Genomic DNA, 16,324 nt, shown 5'->3' with positions numbered 1-16,324 from the left:
TCTACCGACTGAGCTATCCAGGTATCAATATGAGGTGTTTTTCAGGAAAAGATCTGTTTGCGATGAAACCTTAATCTGTTGGTAAATTACCATCAATATATGGACTGTAGGAAGGTTGATGCCAAGTTGCATGTAGTTTGGCAAACCAACAGGTTATTGAGAAGTCCAAGTGAGCTGAGAACTAACCAAATGATGGACTCAGTCTTGGCTACAAGCTGACCTCCTTGATGAGAGAGTGTACCAAATTAGGAACTCAAATGAAGATAAGATTTAGCGCCTGAACAGGGACTTGAACCCTGGACCCTCAGATTAAAAGTCTGATGCTCTACCGACTGAGCTATCCAGGCTTCGATATGAGGTGTTTTTCAGGAAAAGATCTGTTTGCGATGAAACCTTAATCTGTTGGTAAATTACCATCAATATATGGACTGTAGGAAGGTTGATGCCAAGTTGCATGTAGTTTGGCAAACCAACAGGTTATTGAGAAGTCCAAGTGAGCTGAGAACTAACCAAATGATGGACTCAGTCTTGGCTACAAGCTGACCTCCTTGATGAGAGAGTGTACCAAATTAGGAACTCAAATGAAGATAAGATTTACCACCTGAACAGGGACTTGAACCCTGGACCCTCAGATTAAAAGTCTGATGCTCTACCGACTGAGCTATCCAGGCTTCAAAAGGACGTGTTTTTCAGGAAAAGATCTGTTTGCGAAGAAACCTTAATCTGTTGGTAAATTACCTTCAATATATGGACTGTAGGAAGGTTGAGGCCTAGTTGCATGAAGTTTGGTAAATCTACAGTTAATTGAGAAGTTCAAGTGAGCTGAGAACTAACCAAATGATGGACTCAGTCTTGGCTACAAGCTGACCTCCTTGATGAGAGAGTGTACCAAATTAGGAACTCAAATGAAGATAAGATTTACCACCTGAACAGGGACTTGAACCCTGGACCCTCAGATTAAAAGTCTGATGCTCTACCGACTGAGCTATCCAGGCTTCAAAATGATGTGTTTTTCAGGAAAAGATCTGTTTGCGATGAAACCTTAATCTGTTGGTAAATTACCTTCAATATATGGACTGTAGGAAGGTTGATGCCAAGTTGCATGTAGTTTGGCAAACCAACAGGTTATTGAGTAGTCCAAATGAGCTGAGAACTAACCAAATAAAGGACTCAGTCATGGCTACAAGCTGACCTCCTTGATGAGAAAGTGTACCAAATTAGGAACTCAAATGAAGATAAGATTTAACACCTGAACAGGGACTTGAACCCTGGACCCTCAGATTAAAAGTCTGATGCTCTACCGACTGAGCTATCCAGGCTTCCATAGGGTGTGTTTCAGGAAATGATCTGTTTGCGATGAAACCTTAATCTGTTGGTAAATTACCATCAATATATGGACTGTAGGAAGGTTGATGCCAAGTTGCATGTAGTTTGGCAAACCAACAGGTTATTGAGAAGTCCAAGTGAGCTGAGAACTAACCAAATGATGGACTCAGTCTTGGCTACAAGCTGACCTCCTTGATGAGAGAGTGTACCAAATTATGAACTCAAATGAAGATAAGATTTACCGCCTGAACAGGGACTTGAACCCTGGACCCTCAGATTAAAAGTCTGATGGTCTACCGACTGAGCTATCCAGGCTTCCATATGAGGTGTTTTTCAGGAAAAGATCTGTTTGCGATGAAACCTTAATCTGTTGGTAAATTACCATCAATATATGGACTTTAGGAAGGTTGATGCCAAATTGCATGTAGTTTGGCAAACCAACAGGTTATTGAGAAGTCCAAGTGAGCTGAGAACTAACCAAATGATGGACTCAGTCTTGGCTACAAGCTGGCCTCCTTGATGAGAGAGTGTACCAAATTAGGAACTCAAATGAAGATTAGATTTAACACCTGAACAGGGACTTGAACCCTGGACCCTCAGATTAAAAGTCTGATGCTCTACCGACTGAGCTATCCAGGCTTCAAATGAGTGTTTTTCAGGAAAAGATCTGTTTGCGATGAAACCTTAATCTGTTGGTAAATTACCTTCAATATATGGACTGTAGGAAGGTTGACGCCTAGTTGCATGAAGTTTGGTAAATCTACAGTTAATTGAGAAGTCCAAGTGAGCTGAGAACTAACCAAATGATGGACTCAGTCTTGGCTACAAGCTGACCTCCTTGATGAGAGAGTGTACCAAATTAGGAACTCAAATGAAGAATGATGGACTCAGTCATGGCCACAAGCTGACCTCCTTGATGAGAAAGTGTACCAAATTAGGAACTCAAATGAAGATAAGATTTACCACCTGAACAGGGACTTGAACCCTGGACCCTCAGATTAAAAGTCTGATGCTCTACCGACTGAGCTATCCAGGCTTCAAAATGATGTGTTTTTCAGGAAAAGATCTGTTTGCGATGAAACCTTAATCTGTTGGTAAATTACCTTCAATATATGGACTGTAGGAAGGTTGATGCCAAGTTGCATGTAGTTTGGCAAACCAATAGGTTATTGAGTAGTCCAAATGAGCTGAGAACTAACCAAATAAAGGACTCAGTCATGGCCACAAGCTGACCTCCTTGATGAGAAAGTGTACCAAATTAGGAACTCAAATGAAGATAAGATTTAACACCTGAACAGGGACTTGAACCCTGGACCCTCAGATTAAAAGTCTGATGGTCTACCGACTGAGCTATCCAGGCTTCCATATGAGGTGTTTTTCAGGAAAAGATCTGTTTGCGATGAAACCTTAATCTGTTGGTAAATTACCATCAATATATGGACTGTAGGAAGGTTGATGCCAAATTGCATGTAGTTTGGCAAACCAACAGGTTATTGAGAAGTCCAAGTGAGCTGAGAACTAACCAAATGATGGACTCAGTCTTGGCTACAAGCTGACCTCCTTGATGAGAGAGTGTACCAAATTAGGAACTCAAATGAAGATAAGATTTACCACCTGAACAGGGACTTGAACCCTGGACCCTCAGATTAAAAGTCTGATGCTCTACCGACTGAGCTATCCAGGCTTCAAAAGGTGTTTTTCAGGAAAAGATCTGTTTGCGATGAAACCTTAATCTCTTGGTAAATTACCATCAATATATGGACTGTAGGAAGGTTGAGGCCTAGTTGCATGAAGTTTGGCAAACCAACAGGTTATTGAGAAGTCCAAGTGAGCTGAGAACTAACCAAATGATGGACTCAGTCTTGGCTACAAGCTGACCTCCTTGATGAGAGAGTGTACCAAATTAGGAACTCAAATGAAGATAAGATTTACCACCTGAACAGGGACTTGAACCCTGGACCCTCAGATTAAAAGTCTGATGCTCTACCGACTGAGCTATCCAGGCTTCAAAATGATGTGTTTTTCAGGAAAAGATCTGTTTGCGATGAAACCTTAATCTGTTGGTAAATTACCTTCAATATATGGACTGTAGGAAGGTTGATGCCAAGTTGCATGTAGTTTGGCAAACCAATAGGTTATTGAGTAGTCCAAATGAGCTGAGAACTAACCAAATAAAGGACTCAGTCATGGCCACAAGCTGACCTCCTTGATGAGAAAGTGTACCAAATTAGGAACTCAAATGAAGATAAGATTTAACACCTGAACAGGGACTTGAACCCTGGACCCTCAGATTAAAAGTCTGATGGTCTACCGACTGAGCTATCCAGGCTTCCATATGAGGTGTTTTTCAGGAAAAGATCTGTTTGCGATGAAACCTTAATCTGTTGGTAAATTACCATCAATATATGGACTGAAGCAGGGTTGATGCCAAGTTGCATGTATTTTGGTAAATCTACAGGTTTATTGAGAAGTCCAAATGAGCTGAGAAATTAACAAATGAAGGACTCAGTCATGGCTACAAGCTGACCTCCATGATGAGAGGGTGTACCAAATTAGGAACACAAATGAAGATAAGATTTACAACCTGAACAGGGACTTGAACCCAGGACCCTCAGATTAAAAGTCTGATGCTCTACTGACTGAGCTATCCAGGTTTCAAAAGGACATGTTTTTCAAGAAAAGATCTGTTTGCGATGAAACCTTAATCTGTTGGTAAATTACCATCAATATATGGACTGTAGGAAGGTTGATGCCAAGTTGCATGTAGTTTGGCAAACCAACAGGTTATTGAGAAGTCCAAGTGAGCTGAGAACTAACCAAATGATGGACTCAGTCTTGGCTACAAGCTGACCTCCTTGATGAGAGAGTGTACCAAATTAGGAACTCAAATGAAGATAAGATTTACCACCTGAACAGGGACTTGAACCCTGGACCCTCAGATTAAAAGTCTGATGCTCTACCGACTGAGCTATCCAGGCTTCAAAAGGATGTGATTTTCAGGAAAAGATCTGTTTGCGATGAAACCTTAATCTGTTGGTAAATTACCTTCAATATATGGACTGTAGGAAGGTTGATGCCAAGTTGCATGTAGTTTGGCAAACCAACAGGTTATTGAGGAGTCCAAATGAGCTGAGAATTTACCAAATAAAGGACTCAGTCATGGCTACAAGCTGACCTCCTTGATGAGAAAGTGTACCAAATTATGAACTCAAATGAAGATAAGATTTACCACCTGAACAGGGACTTGAACCCTGGACCCTCAGATTAAAAGTCTGATGCTCTACCGACTGAGCTATCCAGGCTTCAAAAGGATGTGTTTTTCAGGAAAAGATCTGTTTGCGATGAAACCTTAATCTGTTGGTAAATTACCTTCAATATATGGACTGTAGGAAGGTTGATGCCAAGCTGCATGTAGTTTGGTAAATCAACAGGTTATTGAGGAGTCCAAATGAGCTGAGAATTTACCAAATAAAGGACTCAGTCATGGCTACAAGCTGACCTCCTTGATGAGAAAGTGTACCAAATTAGGAACTCAAATGAAGATAAGATTTACCGCCTGAACAGGGACTTGAACCCTGGACCCTCAGATTAAAAGTCTGATGCTCTACCGACTGAGCTATCCAGGCTTCGATATGAGGTGTTTTTCAGGAAAAGATCTGTTTGCGATGAAACCTTAATCTGTTGGTAAATTACCATCAATATATGGACTGTAGGAAGGTTGATGCCAAGTTGCATGTAGTTTGGCAAACCAACAGGTTATTGAGAAGTCCAAGTGAGCTGAGAACTAACCAAATGATGGACTCAGTCTTGGCTACAAGCTGGCCTCCTTGATGAGAGAGTGTACCAAACTACAAACTCAAATGAAGATAAGATTTAGCGCCTGAACAGGGACTTGAACCCTGGACCCTCAGATTAAAAGTCTGATGCTCTACCGACTGAGCTATCCAGGCTTCGTTATGAGGTGTTTTTCAGGAAAAGATCTGTTTGCGATGAAACCTTAATCTGTTGGTAAATTACCATCAATATATGGACTGTAGGAAGGTTGATGCCAAGTTGCATGTAGTTTGGCAAACCAACAGGTTATTGAGAAGTCCAAGTGAGCTGAGAATTTACCAAATAAAGGACTCAGTCATGGCTACAAGCTGACCTCCTTGATGAGAGAGTGTACCAAATTATGAACTCAAATGAAGATAAGATTTACCGCCTGAACAGGGACTTGAACCCTGGACCCTCAGATTAAAAGTCTGATGCTCTACCGACTGAGCTATCCAGGCTTCAAAAGGATGTGTTTTCAGGAAAAGATCTGTTTGCGATGAAACCTTAATCTGTTGGTAAATTACCTTCAATATATGGACTGTAGGAAGGTTGATGCCAAGTTGCATGTAGTTTGGCAAACCAACAGGTTATTGAGTAGTCCAAATGAGCTGAGAATTTACCAAATGAAGGACTCAGTCATGGCTACAAGCTGACCTCCTTGATGAGAAAGTGTACCAAATTAGGAACTCAAATGAAGATAAGATTTAACACCTGAACAGGGACTTGAACCCTGGACCCTCAGATTAAAAGTCTGATGCTCTACCGACTGAGCTATCCAGGCTTCGATATGAGGTGTTTTTCAGGAAAAGATCTGTTTGCGATGAAACCTTAATCTGTTGGTAAATTACCATCAATATATGGACTGTAGAAAGGTTGATGCCAAGTTGCATGTAGTTTGGTAAATCTACAGTTAATTGAGAAGTCCAAGTGAGCTGAGAACTAACCAAATGATGGACTCAGTCTTGGCTACAAGCTGACCTCCTTGATGAGAGAGTGTACCAAATTAGGAACTCAAATGAAGATAAGATTTACCACCTGAACAGGGACTTGAACCCTGGACCCTCAGATTAAAAGTCTGATGCTCTACCGACTGAGCTATCCAGGTATCAATATGAGGTGTTTTTCAGGAAAAGATCTGTTTGCGATGAAACCTTAATCTGTTGGTAAATTACCTTCAATATATGGACTGTAGGAAGGTTGACGCCTAGTTGCATGAAGTTTGGTAAACCAACAGGTTATTGAGAAGTCCAAGTGAGCTGAGAACTAACCAAATGATGGACTCAGTCTTGGCTACAAGCTGACCTCCTTGATGAGAGAGTGTACCAAATTAGGAACTCAAATGAAGATAAGATTTACCACCTGAACAGGGACTTGAACCCTGGACCCTCAGATTAAAAGTCTGATGCTCTACCGACTGAGCTATCCAGGCTTCAAAATGATGTGTTTTTCAGGAAAAGATCTGTTTGCGATGAAACCTTAATCTGTTGGTAAATTACCTTCAATATATGGACTGTAGGAAGGTTGATGCCAAGTTGCATGTAGTTTGGCAAACCAATAGGTTATTGAGTAGTCCAAATGAGCTGAGAACTAACCAAATAAAGGACTCAGTCATGGCCACAAGCTGACCTCCTTGATGAGAAAGTGTACCAAATTAGGAACTCAAATGAAGATAAGATTTAACACCTGAACAGGGACTTGAACCCTGGACCCTCAGATTAAAAGTCTGATGCTCTACCGACTGAGCTATCCAGGCTTCAAAAGGATGTGTGTTTCAGGAAAAGATCTGTTTGCGATGAAACCTTAATCTGTTGGTAAATTACCATCAATATATGGACTGTAGGAAGGTTGATGCCAAGTTGCATGTAGTTTGGCAAACCAACAGGTTATTGAGAAGTCCAAGTGAGCTGAGAACTAACCAAATGATGGACTCAGTCTTGGCTACAAGCTGACCTCCTTGATGAGAGAGTGTACCAAATTATGAACTCAAATGAAGATAAGATTTACCGCCTGAACAGGGACTTGAACCCTGGACCCTCAGATTAAAAGTCTGATGCTCTACCGACTGAGCTATCCAGGCTTCAAAAGGACGTGTTTTTCAGGAAAAGATCTGTTTGCGATGAAACCTTAATCTGTTGGTAAATTACCTTCAATATATGGACTGTAGGAAGGTTGACGCCTAGTTGCATGAAGTTTGGTAAATCTACAGTTAATTGAGAAGTCCAAGTGAGCTGAGAACTAACCAAATGATGGACTCAGTCTTGGCTACAAGCTGACCTCCTTGATGAGAGAGTGTACCAAATTAGGAACTCAAATGAAGATAAGATTTACCACCTGAACAGGGACTTGAACCCTGGACCCTCAGATTAAAAGTCTGATGCTCTACCGACTGAGCTATCCAGGCTTCAAAATGATGTGTTTTTCAGGAAAAGATCTGTTTGCGATGAAACCTTAATCTGTTGGTAAATTACCTTCAATATATGGACTGTAGGAAGGTTGATGCCAAGTTGCATGTAGTTTGGCAAACCAATAGGTTATTGAGTAGTCCAAATGAGCTGAGAACTAACCAAATAAAGGACTCAGTCATGGCCACAAGCTGACCTCCTTGATGAGAAAGTGTACCAAATTAGGAACTCAAATGAAGATAAGATTTAACACCTGAACAGGGACTTGAACCCTGGACCCTCAGATTAAAAGTCTGATGCTCTACCGACTGAGCTATCCAGGCTTCAAGAGGAGGTGTTTTTCAGGAAAAGATCTGTTTGCGATGAAACCTTAATCTGTTGGTAAATTACCATCAATATATGGACTGTAGGAAGGTTGATGCCAAGTTGCATGTAGTTTGGCAAACCAACAGGTTATTGAGAAGTCCAAGTGAGCTGAGAACTAACCAAATGATGGACTCAGTCTTGGCTACAAGCTGACCTCCTTGATGAGAGAGTGTACCAAATTAGGAACTCAAATGAAGATAAGATTTACCACCTGAACAGGGACTTGAACCCTGGACCCTCAGATTAAAAGTCTGATGCTCTACCGACTGAGCTATCCAGGCATCGATATGAGGTGTTTTCAGGAAAAGATCTGTTTGCGATGAAACCTTAATCTGTTGGTAAATTACCATCAATATATGGACTGTAGGAAGGTTGATGCCAAGTTGCATGTAGTTTGGCAAACCAACAGGTTATTGAGAAGTCCAAGTGAGCTGAGAACTAACCAAATGATGGACTCAGTCTTGGCTACAAGCTGACCTCCTTGATGAGAGAGTGTACCAAATTATGAACTCAAATGAAGATAAGATTTACCGCCTGAACAGGGACTTGAACCCTGGACCCTCAGATTAAAAGTCTGATGCTCTACCGACTGAGCTATCCAGGCTTCAAAAGGATGTGTTTTTCAGGAAAAGATCTGTTTGCGATGAAACCTTAATCTGTTGGTAAATTACCTTCAATATATGGACTGTAGGAAGGTTGACGCCTAGTTGCATGAAGTTTGGTAAATCTACAGTTAATTGAGAAGTCCAAGTGAGCTGAGAACTAACCAAATGATGGACTCAGTCTTGGCTACAAGCTGACCTCCTTGATGAGAGAGTGTACCAAATTAGGAACTCAAATGAAGATAAGATTTACCACCTGAACAGGGACTTGAACCCTGGACCCTCAGATTAAAAGTCTGATGCTCTACCGACTGAGCTATCCAGGCTTCAAAATGATGTGTTTTTCAGGAAAAGATCTGTTTGCGATGAAACCTTAATCTGTTGGTAAATTACCTTCAATATATGGACTGTAGGAAGGTTGATGCCAAGTTGCATGTAGTTTGGCAAACCAACAGGTTATTGAGAAGTCCAAGTGAGCTGAGAACTAACCAAATGATGGACTCAGTCTTGGCTACAAGCTGACCTCCTTGATGAGAGAGTGTACCAAATTAGGAACTCAAATGAAGATAAGATTTACCACCTGAACAGGGACTTGAACCCTGGACCCTCAGATTAAAAGTCTGATGCTCTACCGACTGAGCTATCCAGGCTTCAAAATGATGTGTTTTTCAGGAAAAGATCTGTTTGCGATGAAACCTTAATCTGTTGGTAAATTACCTTCAATATATGGACTGTAGGAAGGTTGATGCCAAGTTGCATGTAGTTTGGCAAACCAACAGGTTATTGAGAAGTCCAAATGAGCTGAGAACTAACCAAATAAAGGACTCAGTCATGGCCACAAGCTGACCTCCTTGATGAGAAAGTGTACCAAATTAGGAACTCAAATGAAGATAAGATTTAACACCTGAACAGGGACTTGAACCCTGGACCCTCAGATTAAAAGTCTGATGCTCTACCGACTGAGCTATCCAGGCTTCAAAAGGAGGTGTTTTTCAGGAAAAGATCTGTTTGCGATGAAACCTTAATCTGTTGGTAAATTACCATCAATATATGGACTGTAGGAAGGTTGATGCCAAGTTGCATGTAGTTTGGTAAACCAACAGGTTATTGAGAAGTTCAAGTGAGCTGAGAACTAACCAAATGATGGACTCAGTCTTGGCTACAAGCTGACCTCCTTGATGAGAGAGTGTACCAAATTAGGAACTCAAATGAAGATAAGATTTACCACCTGAACAGGGACTTGAACCCTGGACCCTCAGATTAAAAGTCTGATGCTCTACCGACTGAGCTATCCAGGCTTCAAAAGGACATGTTTTTCAGGAAAAGATCTGTTTGCGATGAAACCTTAATCTGTTGGTAAATTACCTTCAATATATGGACTGTAGGAAGGTTGATGCCAAGTTGCATGTAGTTTGGCAAACCAACAGGTTATTGAGAAGTCCAAGTGAGCTGAGAACTAACCAAATGATGGACTCAGTCTTGGCTACAAGCTGACCTCCTTGATGAGAGAGTGTACCAAATTAGGAACTCAAATGAAGATAAGATTTACCACCTGAACAGGGACTTGAACCCTGGACCCTCAGATTAAAAGTCTGATGCTCTACCGACTGAGCTATCCAGGCTTCAAAAGGATGTGTTTTCAGGAAAAGATCTGTTTGCGATGAAACCTTAATCTGTTGGTAAATTACCTTCAATATATGGACTGTAGGAAGGTTGATGCCAAGTTGCATGTAGTTTGGCAAACCAACAGGTTATTGAGAAGTCCAAGTGAGCTGAGAACTAACCAAATGATGGACTCAGTCTTGGCTACAAGCTGACCTCCTTGATGAGAGAGTGTACCAAATTAGGAACTCAAATGAAGATAAGATTTACCACCTGAACAGGGACTTGAACCCTGGACCCTCAGATTAAAAGTCTGATGCTCTACCGACTGAGCTATCCAGGCTTCGATATGAGGTGTTTTTCAGGAAAAGATCTGTTTGCGATGAAACCTTAATCTGTTGGTAAATTACCTTCAATATATGGACTGTAGGAAGGTTGATGCCAAGTTGCATGTAGTTTGGCAAACCAATAGGTTATTGAGTAGTCCAAATGAGCTGAGAACTAACCAAATAAAGGACTCAGTCATGGCCACAAGCTGACCTCCTTGATGAGAAAGTGTACCAAATTAGGAACTCAAATGAAGATAAGATTTAACACCTGAACAGGGACTTGAACCCTGGACCCTCAGATTAAAAGTCTGATGCTCTACCGACTGAGCTATCCAGGCTTCCATATGAGGTGTTTTTCAGGAAAAGATCTGTTTGCGATGAAACCTTAATCTGTTGGTAAATTACCATCAATATATGGACTGTAGGAAGGTTGATGCCAAATTGCATGTAGTTTGGCAAACCAACAGGTTATTGAGAAGTCCAAGTGAGCTGAGAACTAACCAAATGATGGACTCAGTCTTGGCTACAAGCTGACCTCCTTGATGAGAAAGTGTACCAAATGATGAACTCAAATGAAGATAAGATTTACCACCTGAACAGGGACTTGAACCCTGGACCCTCAGATTAAAAGTCTGATGCTCTACCGACTGAGCTATCCAGGCTTCAAAATGAGGTGTTTTTCAGGAAAAGATCTGTTTGCGATGAAACCTTAATCTGTTGGTAAATTACCATCAATATATGGACTGTAGGAAGGTTGATGCCAAGTTGCATGTAGTTTGGCAAACCAACAGGTTATTGAGAAGTCCAAGTGAGCTGAGAACTAACCAAATGATGGACTCAGTCTTGGCTACAAGCTGGCCTCCTTGATGAGAGAGTGTACCAAATGACAACTCAAATGAAGATAAGATTTACCACCTGAACAGGGACTTGAACCCTGGACCCTCAGATTAAAAGTCTGATGCTCTACCGACTGAGCTATCCAGGCTTCAAAAGGATGTGTTTTTCAGGAAAAGATCTGTTTGCGATGAAACCTTAATCTGTTGGTAAATTACCTTCAATATATGGACTGTAGGAAGGTTGACGCCTAGTTGCATGTAGTTTGGTAAATCTACAGTTAATTGAGAAGTCCAAGTGAGCTGAGAACTAACCAAATGATGGACTCAGTCTTGGCTACAAGCTGACCTCCTTGATGAGAGAGTGTACCAAATTAGGAACTCAAATGAAGATAAGATTTACCACCTGAACAGGGACTTGAACCCTGGACCCTCAGATTAAAAGTCTGATGCTCTACCGACTGAGCTATCCAGGCTTCAAAATGATGTGTTTTTCAGGAAAAGATCTGTTTGCGATGAAACCTTAATCTGTTGGTAAATTACCTTCAATATATGGACTGTAGGAAGGTTGATGCCAAGTTGCATGTAGTTTGGCAAACCAATAGGTTATTGAGTAGTCCAAATGAGCTGAGAACTAACCAAATAAAGGACTCAGTCATGGCCACAAGCTGACCTCCTTGATGAGAAAGTGTACCAAATGATGAACTCAAATGAAGATAAGATTTACCGCCTGAACAGGGACTTGAACCCTGGACCCTCAGATTAAAAGTCTGATGCTCTACCGACTGAGCTATCCAGGCTTCGATATGAGGTGTTTTTCAGGAAAAGATCTGTTTGCGATGAAACCTTAATCTGTTGGTAAATTACCATCAATATATGGACTGTAGGAAGGTTGATGCCAAGTTGCATGTAGTTTGGCAAACCAACAGGTTATTGAGAAGTCCAAGTGAGCTGAGAACTAACCAAATGATGGACTCAGTCTTGGCTACAAGCTGACCTCCTTGATGAGAGAGTGTACCAAATTAGGAACTCAAATGAAGATAAGATTTACCACCTGAACAGGGACTTGAACCCTGGACCCTCAGATTAAAAGTCTGATGCTCTACCGACTGAGCTATCCAGGCTTCAATATGAGGTGTTTTTCAGGAAAAGATCTGTTTGCGATGAAACCTTAATCTGTTGGTAAATTACCATCAATATATGGACTGTAGGAAGGTTGATGCCAAGTTGCATGTAGTTTGGCAAACCAACAGGTTATTGAGAAGTCCAAATGAGCTGAGAATTTACCAAATGAAGGACTCAGTCATGGCTACAAGCTGACCTCCTTGATGAGAGAGTGTACCAAATTAGGAACTCAAATGAAGATAAGATTTAACACCTGAACAGGGACTTGAACCCTGGACCCTCAGATTAAAAGTCTGATGCTCTACCGACTGAGCTATCCAGGCTTCAAAAGGACGTGTTTTTCAGGAAAAGATCTGTTTGCGATGAAACCTTAATCTGTTGGTAAATTACCTTCAATATATGGACTGTAGGAAGGTTGACGCCTAGTTGCATGAAGTTTGGTAAATCTACAGTTAATTGAGAAGTCCAAGTGAGCTGAGAACTAACCAAATGATGGACTCAGTCTTGGCTACAAGCTGGCCTCCTTGATGAGAGAGTGTACCAAACTACAAACTCAAATGAAGATAAGATTTAGCGCCTGAACAGGGACTTGAACCCTGGACCCTCAGATTAAAAGTCTGATGCTCTACCGACTGAGCTATCCAGGCTTCAAAAGGATGTGTTTATCAGGAAAAGATCTGTTTGCGATGAAACCTTAATCTGTTGGTAAATTACCTTCAATATATGGACTGTAGGAAGGTTGATGCCAAGTTGCATGTAGTTTGGCAAACCAACAGGTTATTGAGAAGTCCAAATGAGCTGAGAACTAACCAAATGATGGACTCAGTCTTGGCTACAAGCTGACCTCCTTGATGAGAAAGTGTACCAAATTAGGAACTCAAATGAAGATAAGATTTACCACCTGAACAGGGACTTGAACCCTGGACCCTCAGATTAAAAGTCTGATGCTCTACCGACTGAGCTATCCAGGCTTCGATATGAGGTGTTTTTCAGGAAAAGATCTGTTTGCGATGAAACCTTAATCTGTTGGTAAATTACCATCAATATATGGACTGTAGGAAGGTTGATGCCAAGTTGCATGTAGTTTGGCAAACCAACAGGTTATTGAGAAGTCCAAGTGAGCTGAGAACTAACCAAATGATGGACTCAGTCTTGGCTACAAGCTGACCTCTATGATGAGAAAGTGTACCAAATTAGGAACTCAAATGAAGATAAGATTTACCACCTGAACAGGGACTTGAACCCTGGACCCTCAGATTAAAAGTCTGATGCTCTACCGACTGAGCTATCCAGTCTTCGAGAGGAGGTGTTTTTCAGGAAAAGATCTGTTTGCGATGAAACCTTAATCTCTTGGTAAATTACCATCAATATATGGACTGTAGGAAGGTTGAGGCCAAGCTGCATGTAGTTTGGTAAATCAACAGGTTATTGAGTAGTCCAAATGAGCTGAGAATTTACCAAATGAAGGACTCAGTCATGGCTACAAGCTGACCTCCTTGATGAGAGATTGTACCAAATTCTGAACTCAAATGAAGATAAGATTTACCGCCTGAACAGGGACTTGAACCCTGGACCCTCAGATTAAAAGTCTGATGCTCTACCGACTGAGCTATCCAGGCATCGATATGAGGTGTTTTTCAGGAAAAGATCTGTTTGCGAAGAAACCTTAATCTGTTGGTAAATTACCTTCAATATATGGACTGTAGGAAGGTTGATGCCAAGTTGCATGTAGTTTGGCAAACCAACAGGTTATTGAGAAGTCCAAGTGAGCTGAGAACTAACCAAATGATGGACTCAGTCTTGGCTACAAGCTGACCTCCTTGATGAGAGAGTGTACCAAATTAGGAACTCAAATGAAGAAAAGATTTACCACCTGAACAGGGACTTGAACCCTGGACCCTCAGATTAAAAGTCTGATGCTCTACCGACTGAGCTATCCAGGCTTCAAAATGATGTGTTTTTCAGGAAAAGATCTGTTTGCGAAGAAACCTTAATCTGTTGGTAAATTACCATCAATATATGGACTGTAGGAAGGTTGATGCCAAGTTGCATGTAGTTTGGCAAACCAACAGGTTATTGAGAAGTCCAAATGAGCTGAGAATTTACCAAATAAAGGACTCAGTCATGGCTACAAACTGACCTCCTTGATGAGAGTGTACCAAATTATGAACTCAAATGAAGATAAGATTTACCACCTGAACAGGGACTTGAACCCTGGACCCTCAGATTAAAAGTCTGATGCTCTACCGACTGAGCTATCCAGGCTTCAAAAGGACGTGTTTTTCAGGAAAAGATCTGTTTGCGATGAAACCTTAATCTGTTGGTAAATTACCATCAATATATGGACTGTAGGAAGGTTGATGCCAAGTTGCATGTAGTTTGGCAAACCAACAGGTTATTGAGAAGTCCAAGTGAGCTGAGAACTAACCAAATGATGGACTCAGTCTTGGCTACAAGCTGACCTCCTTGATGAGAAAGTGTACCAAATTCTGAACTCAAATGAAGATAAGATTTACCACCTGAACAGGGACTTGAACCCTGGACCCTCAGATTAAAAGTCTGATGCTCTACCGACTGAGCTATCCAGGCTTCAAAAGGATGTGTTTTTCAGGAAAAGATCTGTTTGCGATGAAACCTTAATCTGTTGGTAAATTACCTTCAATATATGGACTGTAGGAAAGTTGATGCCAAGTTGCATGTAGTTTGGCAAACCAATAGGTTATTGAGAAGTCCAAATGAGCTGAGAACTAACCAAATAAAGGACTCAGTCATGGCCACAAGCTGACCTCCTTGATGAGAAAGTGTACCAAATTAGGAACTCAAATGAAGATAAGATTTAACACCTGAACAGGGACTTGAACCCTGGACCCTCAGATTAAAAGTCTGATGCTCTACCGACTGAGCTATCCAGGCTTCAAAAGGATGTGTTTTTCAGGAAAAGATCTGTTTGCGATGAAACCTTAATCTGTTGGTAAATTACCATCAATATATGGACTGTAGGAAGGTTGATGCCAAGTTGCATGTAGTTTGGCAAACCAACAGGTTATTGAGAAGTCCAAGTGAGCTGAGAACTAACCAAATGATGGACTCAGTCTTGGCTACAAGCTGGCCTCCTTGATGAGAGTGTACCAAATTAGAACTCAAATGAAGATAAGATTTACACCTGAACAGGGACTTGAACCCTGGACCCTCAGATTAAAAGTCTGATGTTCTACCGACTGAGCTATCCAGGCTTCAAAATGAGGTGTTTTTCAGGAAAAGATCTGTTTGCGATGAAACCTTAATCTGTTGGTAAATTACCTTCAATATATGGACTGTAGGAAGGTTGATGCCAAGTTGCATGTAGTTTGGCAAACCAACAGGTTATTGAGAAGTCCAAGTGAGCTGAGAACTAACCAAATGATGGACTCAGTCTTGGCTACAAGCTGACCTCCTTGATGAGAGAGTGTACCAAATTAGGAACTCAAATGAAGATAAGATTTAACACCTGAACAGGGACTTGAACCCTGGACCCTCAGATTAAAAGTCTGATGCTCTACCGACTGAGCTATCCAGGCTTCAAAAGGACTTGTTTTTCAGGAAAAGATCTGTTTGCGATGAAACCTTAATCTGTTGGTAAATTACCATCAATATATGGACTGTAGGAAGGTTGATGCCAAGTTGCATGTAGTTTGGCAAACCAACAGGTTATTGAGAAGTCCAAATGAGCTGAGAATTTACCAAATAAAGGACTCAGTCATGGCTACAAACTGACCTCCTTGATGAGAGAGTGTACCAAATTATGAACTCAAATGAAGATAAGATTTACCGCCTGAACAGGGACTTGAACCCTGGACCCTCAGATTAAAAGCCTGATGCTCTACCGACTGAGCTATCCAGGCTTCAAAATGACGTGTTTTTCAGGAAAAGATCTGTTTGCGATG

At 41.2% G+C, this 16,324-nt stretch overlaps 9 non-coding genes across 9 annotated transcripts; all 9 read right to left on the bottom strand.

The window, feature by feature from the left end:
• Positions 1-274: 274 nt before the first annotated feature.
• trnak-uuu (transfer RNA lysine (anticodon UUU)) lies at positions 275-347 on the bottom strand. The gene has a single exon. It is a non-coding gene; the product is annotated as a tRNA-Lys (tRNA).
• A 4,532-nt stretch (positions 348-4,879) lies between these two features.
• trnak-uuu (transfer RNA lysine (anticodon UUU)) lies at positions 4,880-4,952 on the bottom strand. The gene has a single exon. It is a non-coding gene; the product is annotated as a tRNA-Lys (tRNA).
• Positions 4,953-5,203: 251 nt separating this feature from the next.
• On the bottom strand, positions 5,204-5,276 carry trnak-uuu (transfer RNA lysine (anticodon UUU)). Its single transcript has one exon. It is a non-coding gene; the product is annotated as a tRNA-Lys (tRNA).
• A 251-nt stretch (positions 5,277-5,527) lies between these two features.
• Positions 5,528-5,600, bottom strand: trnak-uuu (transfer RNA lysine (anticodon UUU)). Its single transcript has one exon. It is a non-coding gene; the product is annotated as a tRNA-Lys (tRNA).
• Positions 5,601-7,146: 1,546 nt separating this feature from the next.
• Positions 7,147-7,219, bottom strand: trnak-uuu (transfer RNA lysine (anticodon UUU)). Its single transcript has one exon. It is a non-coding gene; the product is annotated as a tRNA-Lys (tRNA).
• A 1,222-nt stretch (positions 7,220-8,441) lies between these two features.
• Positions 8,442-8,514, bottom strand: trnak-uuu (transfer RNA lysine (anticodon UUU)). Its single transcript has one exon. It is a non-coding gene; the product is annotated as a tRNA-Lys (tRNA).
• A 3,489-nt stretch (positions 8,515-12,003) lies between these two features.
• trnak-uuu (transfer RNA lysine (anticodon UUU)) lies at positions 12,004-12,076 on the bottom strand. The gene has a single exon. It is a non-coding gene; the product is annotated as a tRNA-Lys (tRNA).
• An 899-nt stretch (positions 12,077-12,975) lies between these two features.
• Positions 12,976-13,048, bottom strand: trnak-uuu (transfer RNA lysine (anticodon UUU)). The gene has a single exon. It is a non-coding gene; the product is annotated as a tRNA-Lys (tRNA).
• Positions 13,049-13,947: 899 nt separating this feature from the next.
• Positions 13,948-14,020, bottom strand: trnak-uuu (transfer RNA lysine (anticodon UUU)). Its single transcript has one exon. It is a non-coding gene; the product is annotated as a tRNA-Lys (tRNA).
• Positions 14,021-16,324: the final 2,304 nt, after the last annotated feature.

The sequence above is a fragment of the Pseudoliparis swirei genome, chromosome 11 (genome assembly GCF_029220125.1).
Source record: "Pseudoliparis swirei isolate HS2019 ecotype Mariana Trench chromosome 11, NWPU_hadal_v1, whole genome shotgun sequence".
NCBI classification, from domain to species: Eukaryota; Metazoa; Chordata; class Actinopteri; order Perciformes; family Liparidae; genus Pseudoliparis; species Pseudoliparis swirei.
Note: the sequence above shows the minus strand (reverse complement) of the source record. Positions and strands in the feature narration are given on the sequence as shown.